At 38.2% G+C, this 12,825-nt stretch overlaps 1 pseudogene; it reads left to right on the top strand.

Moving 5' to 3' along the window:
* Positions 1–11,587, top strand: part of LOC114034701 — a 17,146-nt pseudogene extending 5,559 nt beyond the window's left edge.
* Positions 11,588–12,825: the final 1,238 nt, after the last annotated feature.

Here is a 12,825-nt window from a genome sequence, read left to right as displayed (position 1 = left end):
AAGAAGAAGAAGAAGAAGAAGAAGAAGAAGAAGAAGAAGAAGAAGAATCCATTTGTACAAAAATATTTATAGTAGCTCTTTTTGTGGTGGCAAAAAATTGGAAATTGAAAGGAAGCCCATTGGTTGGGGAATGGCTAAAAAAGCTGTGGCATATGATTGTGATAGAATATTATTGTGCTATAAGAAATGACAAGCAGGATGATTTCAAAAAAACCTGAAAAGACTTACATGAACTGATGCAAAGTGGAGTGAGCAGAACCAGGGGAACATTGTACACAGTAACAGCAATATTGTATGATGAAGAACTATGAATGATATTGCTATTCTCAGCAATACAATGATCTGAGAGAATCCCAAAGGACTAAAGAAAAAACATACTATCCACCTCTAGAGAAAGAACTGATATTTTTTAAATACAGACTGAAGCATGCTATTTTCACTTTCTTTCATTCTATTTCTTTTATTCTTTCATTCTTCTTGTATAAAATGACTAATACGGAAATGTTTCACATGATTGCACATGTATAACCTATATCTGATTGCTTGCCGTCTGGGTGGAGAGAGGAGTTAGAGAGGGTTAGAATTTAGAACTCAAAACTTTAAAAAAAAAACAAACCACCAAATCTTAAAAAAACTGTTTTAACATGTAATTGGGAAAAAATAAAATATTATATATTAAAATAAAACATCTGTGAGCCATTTAGAACCAGTTGAATGCCTAGAATGAACTGGATGCCTAGGATCCAATTACACATACTTATAACTTCACATTGTAGAACCAAAGTGAGACCCAGGAATGGAAGTGTTGTAGTTGAGATTATGTACGTCTTATAACCTTTTGGCATGAATAAGTGTTCCATTTATTTACAGATGCAGCATGAATCATGGCATAGTAGATAGCTAACCTCAGAATCCAGGATTCAAGTCCTACCCTTACCACATACCTTCATACCACATACCTTTGTCACTCAGTTTTTTAGGCAACTTTTTAAGATGACAAATTTCAAATGAGGTGCTGATCTGCATTGCTAGAGGAAATTCCTTATTGTTAACTCTCTTTAATAAAATCACAGGTCTGAAAACAGAAGAAAAAAAAGAAAAGAGTGATTTGCACACTATCAATAAAACCTTTAACTACATTAACTTAGTGTGAAGTTTTGTCCATGTTCCCTGAAACCCTGAGGCTGTCTATCATAGTCATTCAACCATTTGTGAATGCATATAACTGTACTATTATCCAGCCTACATCTCTCTATCTTGTCCACAAGAATATCACTCAAAGGGATACTATACATATAGATTACTTAGATTTTGGCAAAGCATTCAGCAAACTGTCCTATAGTATTCCATTGAAAAGTTGAAGAGATGTGGGCTAGACACTTCTGATGAGAATGATATTCTAAGCCTTCCCCCTCCATCACTTTCCCCTCCCCACATGCAGATTAGGCTAGCTTTTCCTTAAAATCTATTGAAAATGAAAGTGAGATTTAATCAATTCAAGGGACTAATGCTTCCATTAGCTTCCTAATCTCTTGAGTATAAAACAACCAGGATAAGAAAGGCCAGAACTTTTTCCTGTGGTTTATGACCATCGATTACGGCAAGAGTTCAAATCTGGCCTCAGGCAGTTATTAGCTGTGTGGCCCTGGGCAAGTCACTTAACCCCATTGGCCTGTTTCCTCATCTGTAAAATGAGCAGGAGAAGGAAACAGCAAACCTTTTCAATATCTTTGCCAAGAAGACCCCAAATGGGGTCACAAAGAGTTGGACATAACTGAAATGACTGAACAACAACAAAATGCCCTTAATTCATGCTATATAAAGACAAGTTGAAGGAATTGGGGATGTGTGGGGGGAAGGGGAAGGGGAAGAGGAAGAGGAAGGTATAAGGCTATAAGCACTTATTTAAATGCCTACCATGTATCAGGCATAGTGCTAAATACTTTATAAATATTATTTAATGATGCTTTCATTATCCCCATTTTATAGTTGGGAAAATTGAGGCCAGACTTGTCTGGGGTCACATGGCTAGTAAATGTCTGAGGCCAGATTTGAACTTGAGTTTTCCTGACTCCAGGCCCAGCACTGTATCTACTGTACCACCTAGTTGGATTTGAAAAAAATAATCATTAACAGTTGCTCAGCAGTCACAGTCAGCACTTTTCATACTCTGAGCTATAAGTCATTTTGTTGTAGTAACTCAAACTCACAGAGGGCAGTTAGGTTTTCTATGATCATCTTTTGCTTTATTTTTATTTTCATGTCCTTATTAGTCATTTTTATTCCATCCTTTCCAGTCTCCTTGGTAGAGAAGACAGAAACAAATTTTGAGTTGAGTAATTATGCCTTTTCTCTGTTATCCATTGTTCTCTTTCTATCCAACCTGAACCTGTCATCCTACCCCTTCTCTGATTTTCCAGTTGGTTCCTGTTTATCTGCAGTATTTATCAACAGCTTTAGTTCATATGTACTTTATTGATGCTTTTCTTACTGAAACAAGTCACTCTCAGTTATCTGTCCTTCCTTCCATCATTTGTACATCTTTTTAAATATCTAAGCTTGTTGCTGAGTTCCATGTGTATCCAGAACCACATTCTCTTTAGACTGCCTTCCCCTTTTTTCCTCATCAAAATCATTTATGTTGGTGTCATCAAGAGCATATTATACCTCTTGGGACAATTTTCCCATTGGAATTTTAATCTGGGATCCTGCCTCCTTTCAACTCTGTTCTGAGTACACTTCCGAGTTAATCTGTGGTAACAAGAAGAGCAGAATCAAACGCCCACATAATTATTCAGCACTTTTGTTGTTATTTAGTCATGTCTGACTCTGTGACACCATTTGGGGTTTTCCTTTGCAAAGACACTGGAGTGCTTGGCCATTTCCTTCTCCAGCTCATTTTACAAATGAGGGACTGAGGTAAATAGGATTAAGTGATGTGCCCAGGGCTACACAGGTAGTAAGTGTCTGAGGTCACATTTGAACTTAGGTCCTTCTGACTACAGGGCCAACTCTCTACCTTCTGTGCTACCTAGCTGCCCATTCAGTACTTTAAGTATCCATTATTTCACCAGCATGGTTAGTTCTTTTAACGTTAAAAATTACCACTTTTCCATACCCTAGCACACAGTCTTTAATAGTAGGATTCTTAATGTTTTGTGACCCACATCTTTTTGTCATTCTGGTGAAGCCTATTGAGGCATTCTCAAAATTATGTTTTTAAACATATAAAATAAAATATATAGGATTACAAAGGAAATCAAGAGTTAGTGAAAATAAAGATGTAATTTTTTCCCATACAAATTCACTAACTTCCTGAAACCTATCAGTGGAATCAGTTTAAAAACTCTTGTATACTGTAGCTAATGAAAATCTCATCACTTGGTGACCAATTTTCTGGTGATGAATGTCTCTGAACTAAGCTAGTTGGATCTTTGGAAGACTAACACACAGTCTGTTTTCTGACCTGTACTATAAGTTCTCCCAGCTTGGTAGGAACCGGAGAGCCTGTGTTTGATTTGCTAAGTCTTCAAGTAGAGGCCACATGATAATTGAAGAGAATATACAGGACCCATATGGTATCTCAGACCAAATGGGAGAACAATTAAAAAAATATAATACATTCTGAATCCCAGCCAGAGTACACACGCTATAGCAGACACTGGATTTGTGGTTGAAATCAAGAGGATTAGCAGATGGTTTGGCATCACCCAATGAAGATTGATCTCAATTGCTGATGTCTTGAATACACAGTTAAGAGTGATCTGGACAGTCCTGAGAAAGCAATATACCAAGTAATCATGAAGCCAAAGAGTATCAATGCATGCTGCTATGGTTTGCATAGCAGTGCAACTAATAGCTGTGAAATCCTATGAGAATGTAATTCTTCAATTTATAACTTGTTTCTCTGCCAGAGAAGTCAAGATACTTTACCTTATGTTACCTAATCCATGCTTAAGAAAAGCTAATGAGATCATTGGTTGCATTGCGTGGTGGTCATAACAAAAGCCTCATTAAAATTCCATCTCCAATGCTTTATTTTGGCCTGTTCATGATTCTGGACTTTCAATGACTATGTCAGGGGAAAAAAAAGTTCTGGCAAATCTTTCTTAGCTGGAAAAGCTTTGGGAACTTAGGAACAAGCCCAGTCCTGGACTTTGTTTGTCATCTGAGGACCAGTCTAGCTGATCTCAGAGAGGCTTATCATAGCAAAAAAGGGACTACAGGGGAATAAAGGTTGGCCACAGGAACTCACAGAGACCATGTACTACTATGACACAGAGGGGCTGCAATGTGGAATGTTGAATAAAATCCACAGTGATAAAATCATGGAACTTTGAATGCATTAAAGAAAAGGTACAAAACAAATAAGGTGATCATCCTGTTATATTCTGCCATGGTCAGATTGCATTTGTAGTCGTATTCATTTCAAGTGTTATGTTTTAGGAAGGATGTTTACAGCTTGGAACTTGCCAAGAAGAGGGCAGCAATTAGGATGGAGAGAACATTTAGAACTATGCCAGGAGTGGGTAGGCCGAAGGAACTCGAGACAGTCAGCCTGGAGAAGAGAAGACATTATTGCTGCCTTCAAATATTTGAGGGATTATAATGTGAGAGAAGAATAAGACTTATTTTGAGAGGCAGCTTGGCATAGTAGATGAGAGAACTGGGTTTGGAATCAGAAAGACTTGAGTATGAATATCACCTCAGATATTTCCTAGATGTGTGACAGTGGGCAAAACCTTTTTCTTTCTCAGTCTTAATTATTTCACTTTCAAATGAGGATAGTATCTGTTTCATAGAGTCCTTGTGAGGATGAAATGAGACAACGAAGTACTTTGCAAACTTCAAATGATGTATAAATGTTAGGTGATGTAGTTGTTATTATGATTCTTTTTATCCTTGACCCTAGAGGGCAGAACTGGGGTCAACATGGAGGCAGAATTCAGAGCAACATAAAGAAAGTTGTCCTAATGACTAGAGCTGCCCCAAACTGGAATCCCATCTAATTTGTGTTACATATGTCAATCTGTTCTTTCTCTCTTCAATGAATCAGTATATAACTAATGTTTATCTGCTTAGTGCTGTGCTAAATTGTGCTGTGGTCGATAGACAGATAGTAAGATAGATAGATAGATAGAGCCTTTATTAAGCACTTAACATGCACCAAACCCTATGCTAAGGGCTGCGGATATATAGATAAGTAACACAGTTCTTGGGCACGTCTTAAGGAGCTCACATTCTAACAGGGGAAGATAATACATAAGGAAAAGATGGATGGACTGGGGAAGGACAGGTGGTTGGGGAAGGAGACTGGTTGTGGCATGTCAGAGAGGTGGTGTAGAGGCCTCAGCCCTGACAAGGTAAGGCAAAAATTGACCTATTAGAGCTGAGGGACATTGGGCAGAATCCAGGTTACCAGGGAGGAGGATGTAGGAGTGATGTTTGAGTAGAGGTGGCATGGAGTAGAATGGTCCACAGGTAAACAACAGATACTTTGCTTCCTCAAATTTTCCCAGAGAAAATGTCTGGGTCTCTCCCCACTATACATAGCCTGCTTTGTGTTATCCTTATCTGACTAAATTAGCATGCCCCTCTCTCTCAACCAAATTAAAAGCTTCTTGTAGTTTTCAAATCTGTTTAAAGCACTAGGCTAGGCACTGAGGTTACAGAGTAGATGCTTAATAAGTCTTTCTTGAATTGGACTGAGTTAGACTATCATTTAGCCCTGTCCTCCAGGCACTAACCTCATTTATGCTGCAGTATAGATTAGCTTGGTACATGACTTTGAGCTATCTAAAATATTTTAGGAGACTGACCTATCTCCGTCTTTAGAAAGTAAGTGCCCTTGGGAGCAGGGACCGTGTTTGTTTTTGCACCATTTCCTCCTGGAACCTTGTTCAGAGCAATGCCTTTAGTAGGCACTTGTATACTATGCTGGCTGACCCTGATGACACATGGAGAATGAGAGGTGGTAGAGTTAATTAGTCACTTTCTCCCTTACTCTGAGGGGTTCAGATCATCCTGACAAATTATTCATGGGAGCAATAGATTCCATTTCCCATGGAATTGGACTTTTCTCTATGATAGAGACACTGATCTTATAGTTTCAGGACCTGGGTTCAAGTCCTGACTTTACCACTGACTAGCTGTGTGACCATGAACAAGTCTCTGGTGATCCCTAAGGTCCCTCCAATCTGACCCTTTTTAAGTCAAATACCATTGCCTTTGGCAAAGACAAGATCTGTGCCAGATATATGAAAATCTCCAGGTGGGATAGGATGAAGGAAAATTTAGTTTTTTACAACATAACTACTATGGAAGTGCGTTGCATGACTGCACATGTATAACCTGTATTGAGTTGCTTGCTTTCTCAGTGAAGGTTGGTGGGGAGGGAGGAAGGGAGAAAATTTGGAACCCGAAGTTTTAAAAATGAATGTTAAAAATTGTTTTTAAATGCAACTGGGAAATAAGACATACAGGCAATGAAGTATAGAAATATATCCTGCTCTATAGGAAAACAGAAGGAGAAGGGGATAAGAGAAGGAGGGGGGTGATAGAAGGGAGGGCAGATTAGGGGAAGAGGGGTTCAGAATGCACATAGTCTTGGAGTGGGGAGAGGGGTGAGATGGGGAGAGAATTTGGAACTCAAAATCTTGCAGAAGTGAATGTTGAAAACTAAAAATAAATAAATTAATAAAAAAAATGAAACTTACTAGCTGTATGACCCTGTACACGTCGCTTAACCTCTGTCTGCCTCAGTTTCCTCAAATGTAAAATGGAGATAATTATAGAACCTACCTCACAGGGTTGTAGTGAGAATTGCATGAGATAATATATTTTTTAGATTTTTCTTTTGTGAGACAATCAGGGTTGGATGGCTTGCCCAGGTTTACACAGCTAGGTAAGTATCAGGTGTCTGAGTCTGCATTTGAACTCAGGTCCTTCTGTATCCAGAGCACGTGCTTTATCCATTGTGCTACCTAGCTGCCCCTATGAGACAATATTTTTAAAGTGCTTTGCACCATATCTGGCACATAGTAGGTGCTTAATAAATGCTTATTCTCTTCCTGTTTAAAAAAAAAAGAAAATCTTCACCTTCTAGGGGAGTATTAATTTATCAAGTCATCAAATCCCTGTGTCTGGAGTTGCAGGGAGCTTACTAAATAATCTGTGGTTGAAGATCCATTTGCCTCCTAATATCCTTCTCATTGGCAGCTTGAATCTATCAGTGGGAAGTTAGTAGATATTGACAGAGCTGGTATGTGTTCTTGCAACACAGAAAAGTAGGGATAAATTAGCCCATTAATTTGCCACTGGTCTAAAAACTAAGGAGCCTTTGTTTGAATCATGAGTAGTGGCTTCAGCAGAGTTTGGCAGTGGGGGATCATAAGCTACTAGGTTCTTAGAGGCTTATTACAAAAATCAGCAGAGATTATTTGGAAGGAGGTGTAAATTGGTGAATGCTATCACCCTGGTTGCTTGCTAAAAATTATATCTCTAAAGGTTGGACTGAGGAAGGTCAGTCAATAAAGAGCTATTTCTTAACCAAAACCAAGAAGGATTGTTGGAGAGGAGCATGTCTCCTGATATGAAGCAGCAGACCAACCTCCACTGGTTTCCCTACAATTTGGGCTCGTTGTCTGATACTCTGATGGAATCTCATTCCCCTTCTCATCCTCCCACTCAGCTTGTCCTTTTCTCCTGAGGTAAAATTCTCACACAAAGCCTTCAGTTTCCCTTCACAGTCCCAGTATCTTCCTTCTCTTACAGAAGCTACTTTGCTCCCCTGGTTTCTGCATCAGTTTGGAGTCTTGTCTGTTTAACAGGAAGAAACAATTTCCCATTAGTATTTTAGCAGGGCCATGCAGAGGTAAAGGTTAGCTTAGTTCCTCTGAGGGATAATGCTTAGAGGTAACACTTAGGCTGCAATTAGATGCCCCCATGAATGTCAGAATTTTCATAGTCTACAGTCCTCATAATTAAACACTTAACAAGAGAGTGTTGGTCTAGTGGGAAAAAACAGGCCAAACTGGGTTGTTATAGAGGCTTTGGGGCAGGAAAACTGTGAACTCACTTTGCAGTCATTTTGCTAGTGGCAAAGTTTCCCAACTCAGTGCAAAAGCCATTTAACACCTTTAAAGAAATGGGAAATGGGTTTTTCATGTGTGGTGGTGCTGAAAATTGAGAATAATGACAGAGTTATTAAAAACAGGGCTTCTCTGCCTTAGACTCTTAATTGCTTCTGGACTGTAAAACTGAAATATAAGTGTTTAGTCATGGTGTCTTTTGATCATTTCTCTTAATTCTCCCTCTTGTTTACCAATTTCAAAAATAATTTGCATTTTATGTAGAAGGCATTTTAAGGTTTCCAAAACTTCTTTTATAAATTATTGCATTTATTCCTTACAACACTTCTCTCTTATTTAGGAAAAGGAATGGGAGAAAACAGAAGGGCTTAAGCTGAATTAGAAGGTGAAGGAAAATAGGAAGGTGACTTTGAGGGATTTAAACTTGTAAAAAAAATCCAGAGACTGAATTTGGGGAGGAGAAATTTTGGAGAAATTGAAGAAAGTTGTAAGAAAACAATAATCTCCAGGTCAAGATTCTACTTCTGGTCAATAAGGAGAAATAAATTGTGAAGGTGAATTTGTGGGGTTTGGATTTGTGAAGAAGCCCAAAGATTGATTTTTGGGAAGGAGAAATATGGAAGAACTTGAGGATAACCTGAAGAACAATATAAGCTGAATAAATAAAAAGGCTTATATCAGAAGATTCAATTTGAAGGAAGAAAAGGATTGAGGAGTAAAGACGTGAAGAGAAGGACTTAAGGAGAAGGTAGATGACAAGGCAAGATAAGAAAGAAAAGGTAAGACACATTGATGAAATAGTAAGAAGTTAGTGAGAGAAGGGAAAGACTATCAGGTTGTTAAGAGATGATAAAAAATTGCACAGGTCATAACAAATGCTTAGAAAGTGAAATATTAATTCCCACAAATAATTCATGAAACAAGATCAGTAATCTAAATCAGTGCAGAGAACATGGGAAAATTTTACAGTTACTTGCCTTGAGTTTATAATGTTTGTGTTCCTGTTACAGCTAAATACTGGTCTCTGAATTCCAAGTGTAGGCTAGTCTACCTTCTAGAAGAGAAGTTAAAGGGGTTGTAAAAATATTTCTCCATACTTCAAGACATCAAAGACAATGATATACTCCTTAAAAATGGAAGTGGGGCTTTAATGGGAGAAAAATATGAACTAAAAGGAGGAAAATTTAGCCATTATTTTAGGAAGATAGAAAATGGAAGAATGCTATGCAGAGGAGAAAGGGAAAGAAAAGGACAATTATACAGTTGGAGCTAAAAAAAAAAAAAACCAGACAAAAACAAAAACAAGTTTGAAGTTCTTCCTGAATAGAAAGGAGCTGGAAGTTCTGAGGAGGAAGTAGCTACTTGCCCTCCAAGAAATGACAAAACAGAGCCACAGAAGCTGTTAGACGAGAGATCTTCTAGAAAAAGTCAGAAGTAGAAGAAAAGAAGTAGAAATGGTTGGCAATAGTTTACTCATGTACTCAAGCAGCTATTTGTTAACCTTATAACAATGCAAGGTTGATTGCACTCTTTAGGGCATATATTCAGGATATTACAGAGACTTTCCCAAGATTTGTCTAGGTAGATGACTACTTCTCACTTCTAGTGATTTACATAGGTACTAACCACAAATGATACTGCCAGAAGGCACCTAAAAACTATTGCTAAAGATGATTTAGTCTTGAACAAGATACTAAAGATCATATGGGCACAAGATGTGATTTCCCAACTACTGTCTATTGAAATCAAAGGATGCAAAATAGAAAGATTGCTTTGGGAAGTGATTAGCTGGCTATGAAGATGGTTCTGAGAATAGAATTTGAATTTTCAAAACATAAGAATGGTAGACTCCTGGGCAGTAATGGAGTGTGACTTGCAAAGGCTGTTAAGGATGTATTTGCCTAGAGTCTTACAAATCTAATCAAAAGAGTATAAAAAAAGGTTGAAGGAGGGAGAAAATTGCCTATAAATATCCACCAACCTACATATGATTGAGAGAAGCTACAATGAAGGAATAATAGCCATTGAGGCACACAGGAGTTCATAGGAGACCAAATTTAAGAAAGGAATCAGTAGCAAAATCCATGACTCATAATACCTATATACAAATGCTCAAAGTTTTTAAGGTCCTGATGCAAAGAGGCAAATTTGATTTAATAGTATCATTATGACTGAGTGGGATAAAACCCATGACTATGGAAGGATATAATTTATTCAAAAGAAATAAGATAGGTAAATGGGGGTACTTTTTGGGGGGGAACTTTGTTTATTAATAAGATATACTCATGTGAGGAAATCAAGAAGCCAGAGAGAGAACCATGGTGAGGAACATTTCAGTGAAGATTGATAGGAAGGAGAAACAGAAGCGATTTTGTTGTCAAAGTACTTTGCTACAGACCACCTAGACAGAGAAAAGAAATAGATGAAGAGTATAGTAAATAGATTGTATGCCTGGCATGAAGATGTGATAGAATAGTGGGAGACTTCCATTATCCAGACATCTGCTCTCTCTCTCTCTCTCTCTCTCTCTCTCCCCCACATCTATATCACTGATTCTGTCTCTGTCTTTCTGTGTTTGTCTTTGTTTCTTTGTCTCTGTTTGTCTGCTTACGTGTTATCTGCCTCTGCCCTTCTCCCTTCCTTTTTCTCTCTCTTTTCCAAAAATTGATTTGCTAATAACTTTTTGACTTGCCTTAACTATATTTAATCTGTCAAAAAGTGGAGTAACAAGAAAGGGGAATTCTAGATATGATTCTATCTAACAGGGAGAAGTGGTTAGTGTGTTTGGTCTTGGAAGGTAAAATCAGGAGCAATAGATGGAACTTGCAAAGAGACAAATTTAGACTGGATATCAGCAAAAACTTCCCAAAGATCTATCCCAAAGTGGATTAAGTTGCCTCATGAGGTAGTAGGTCCTTCCTCATTGGAGGTCTTCGAGCAAAGACTGGATGACCACATGTTGGATATGTTTTAGTGGAAATCACTTTATCTATGTCAGCAACACCATTTCCAAGCTGCCCAAGATGTGTACCCTGTTCCTATCCCCAACAAGCTACTTAATCTTGTCTTATAAGACTCCAATGGTAGGGCCAATATGTGGTGGAAGCTGGGTCAGGGCAACTTCTTTGACAAATTTCAAATGGAAGGAGTTGCAGTCAAACACAATTAGATTTACTTAGAGCCAACACTGGAAAACTTATCTAGAGCCTTAAAAACAACCCAGGATGCCAAAACAGTGAAGATTAAACTGACCAATAATTGATCAATAAACACTGCCCCTGCCTCTCAGTGGCCATGGAGATATATCTTGGTCAAATAGTAGTCTCATTATAATACATGACATGCCTATAGGGGTTATTCCCAGAAAATTATGGACTAATTTTTGAGAGTCCACTGTCCTAGAATTTGAAGTCAGTATATATTTAGCAGTATTGAAGACTACCAGGTGGATTAGATATTCCCTGAGGTCCCTCCCTTCAAATTCTAAATTTCTGTGATTCTGCAACTTTGGGGAGGTAGGTATTCTTACGTCTATTTTAGGGATGTGAAAATTGAGGATCAAGTGTTAAAATGACTTGACGAAAGTCAAGCAACTATTAAGTGGCAAAGCAAGGATTCAAAGCAAGACCTTCTGACTCTAAATCCGGCAGTCTCCCCTATGTCCAAAGGACAGTAAGACAAGGCAGCAGAGGGGAAAGAGCACTGGCTTTGGAATAAAGAACCTTCACTACTTACTACCTTTGAGGCTGTGAGCAAAGATTTAACCTTTGTGGGCCTAGTTTCCTCATATGTAAAATGATTAATTTGAACTAAAGAGATTCTCAGGTCTAAATTTATGATCTTAAATCTAGGTAAACAGTTTGGTGAAAAGCATGCTGGCCTTGGAGTCACCAAATATTTATACAATCTTGGACAAGTCATTTCCCAAGTTCCTTCATCTGTAAAATAATGGGTTTAGACAGGATGATTTTTTTTGCTTTTTGGTGAGGCAATTGGGGCTAAGTGACTTGCCCAGGGTCACACAGCTAGTAAATGTTATGTATCTGAGACTAAATTTGAACTCAGGTCCTCCTGACTCCAAGGCCAGAGCTCTATCCACTGCACCACTTACCTGCCTCTGGACAGAATGATTTCTAAGGAATCTTTGTCTGTCGTACTATTATTTGTAGAATTTTAGAATTGTAAGTGATAATAGACCTGGTCCAACCCCCATCATTTTATCCATTAAGGAATAGAAGCACCTTTCCCTCTCCTGCTGCTCGAGGAGCTGGCCACCACCATGAATGATACTATAAGCATCAGAACCAAGAAGTTCATGACAAACTGACTTTTTCAGGTAAACAGATGGTTATAGATATCCTTCATCCTGTAAAGGCCACAGTGCCTAAGACTGAAATTTGGGAAAAACTGGCCAAGATGTACAAGACAACTCCAGATGCCATATTTGTCTTTGGATTCAAAACCCATTTTGGTGGTAGCAAAACAACAAGCTTTGGCATGATTTATGATTCCCTTGTCCATGCAAAGAAAAAAAATGAACCAAAGCACAGACTTGCAAGGCATGGTCTGTGTGAAAAGAAAATGATATCAAGAAAGCAGCGAAAAGAACATAAGAACATAATGAAGAAAGTCAGGGGTATTGTAAAGGCAAATGTTGATGCTGGCAAAAAGAAGGAATAAAAGGCACTATGGATGATGTTTATCCGTGAAGATAATTTTTCATCAGAGCATAAAT

Source organism: Vombatus ursinus, unplaced genomic scaffold (assembly GCF_900497805.2).
Source record: "Vombatus ursinus unplaced genomic scaffold, bare-nosed wombat genome assembly UNPS02000580.1, whole genome shotgun sequence".
Classification (NCBI taxonomy): Eukaryota; Metazoa; Chordata; class Mammalia; order Diprotodontia; family Vombatidae; genus Vombatus; species Vombatus ursinus.
The sequence above is the reverse complement of the archived record's forward strand: the minus strand, read 5'-3'. Positions and strand labels throughout refer to the sequence as shown.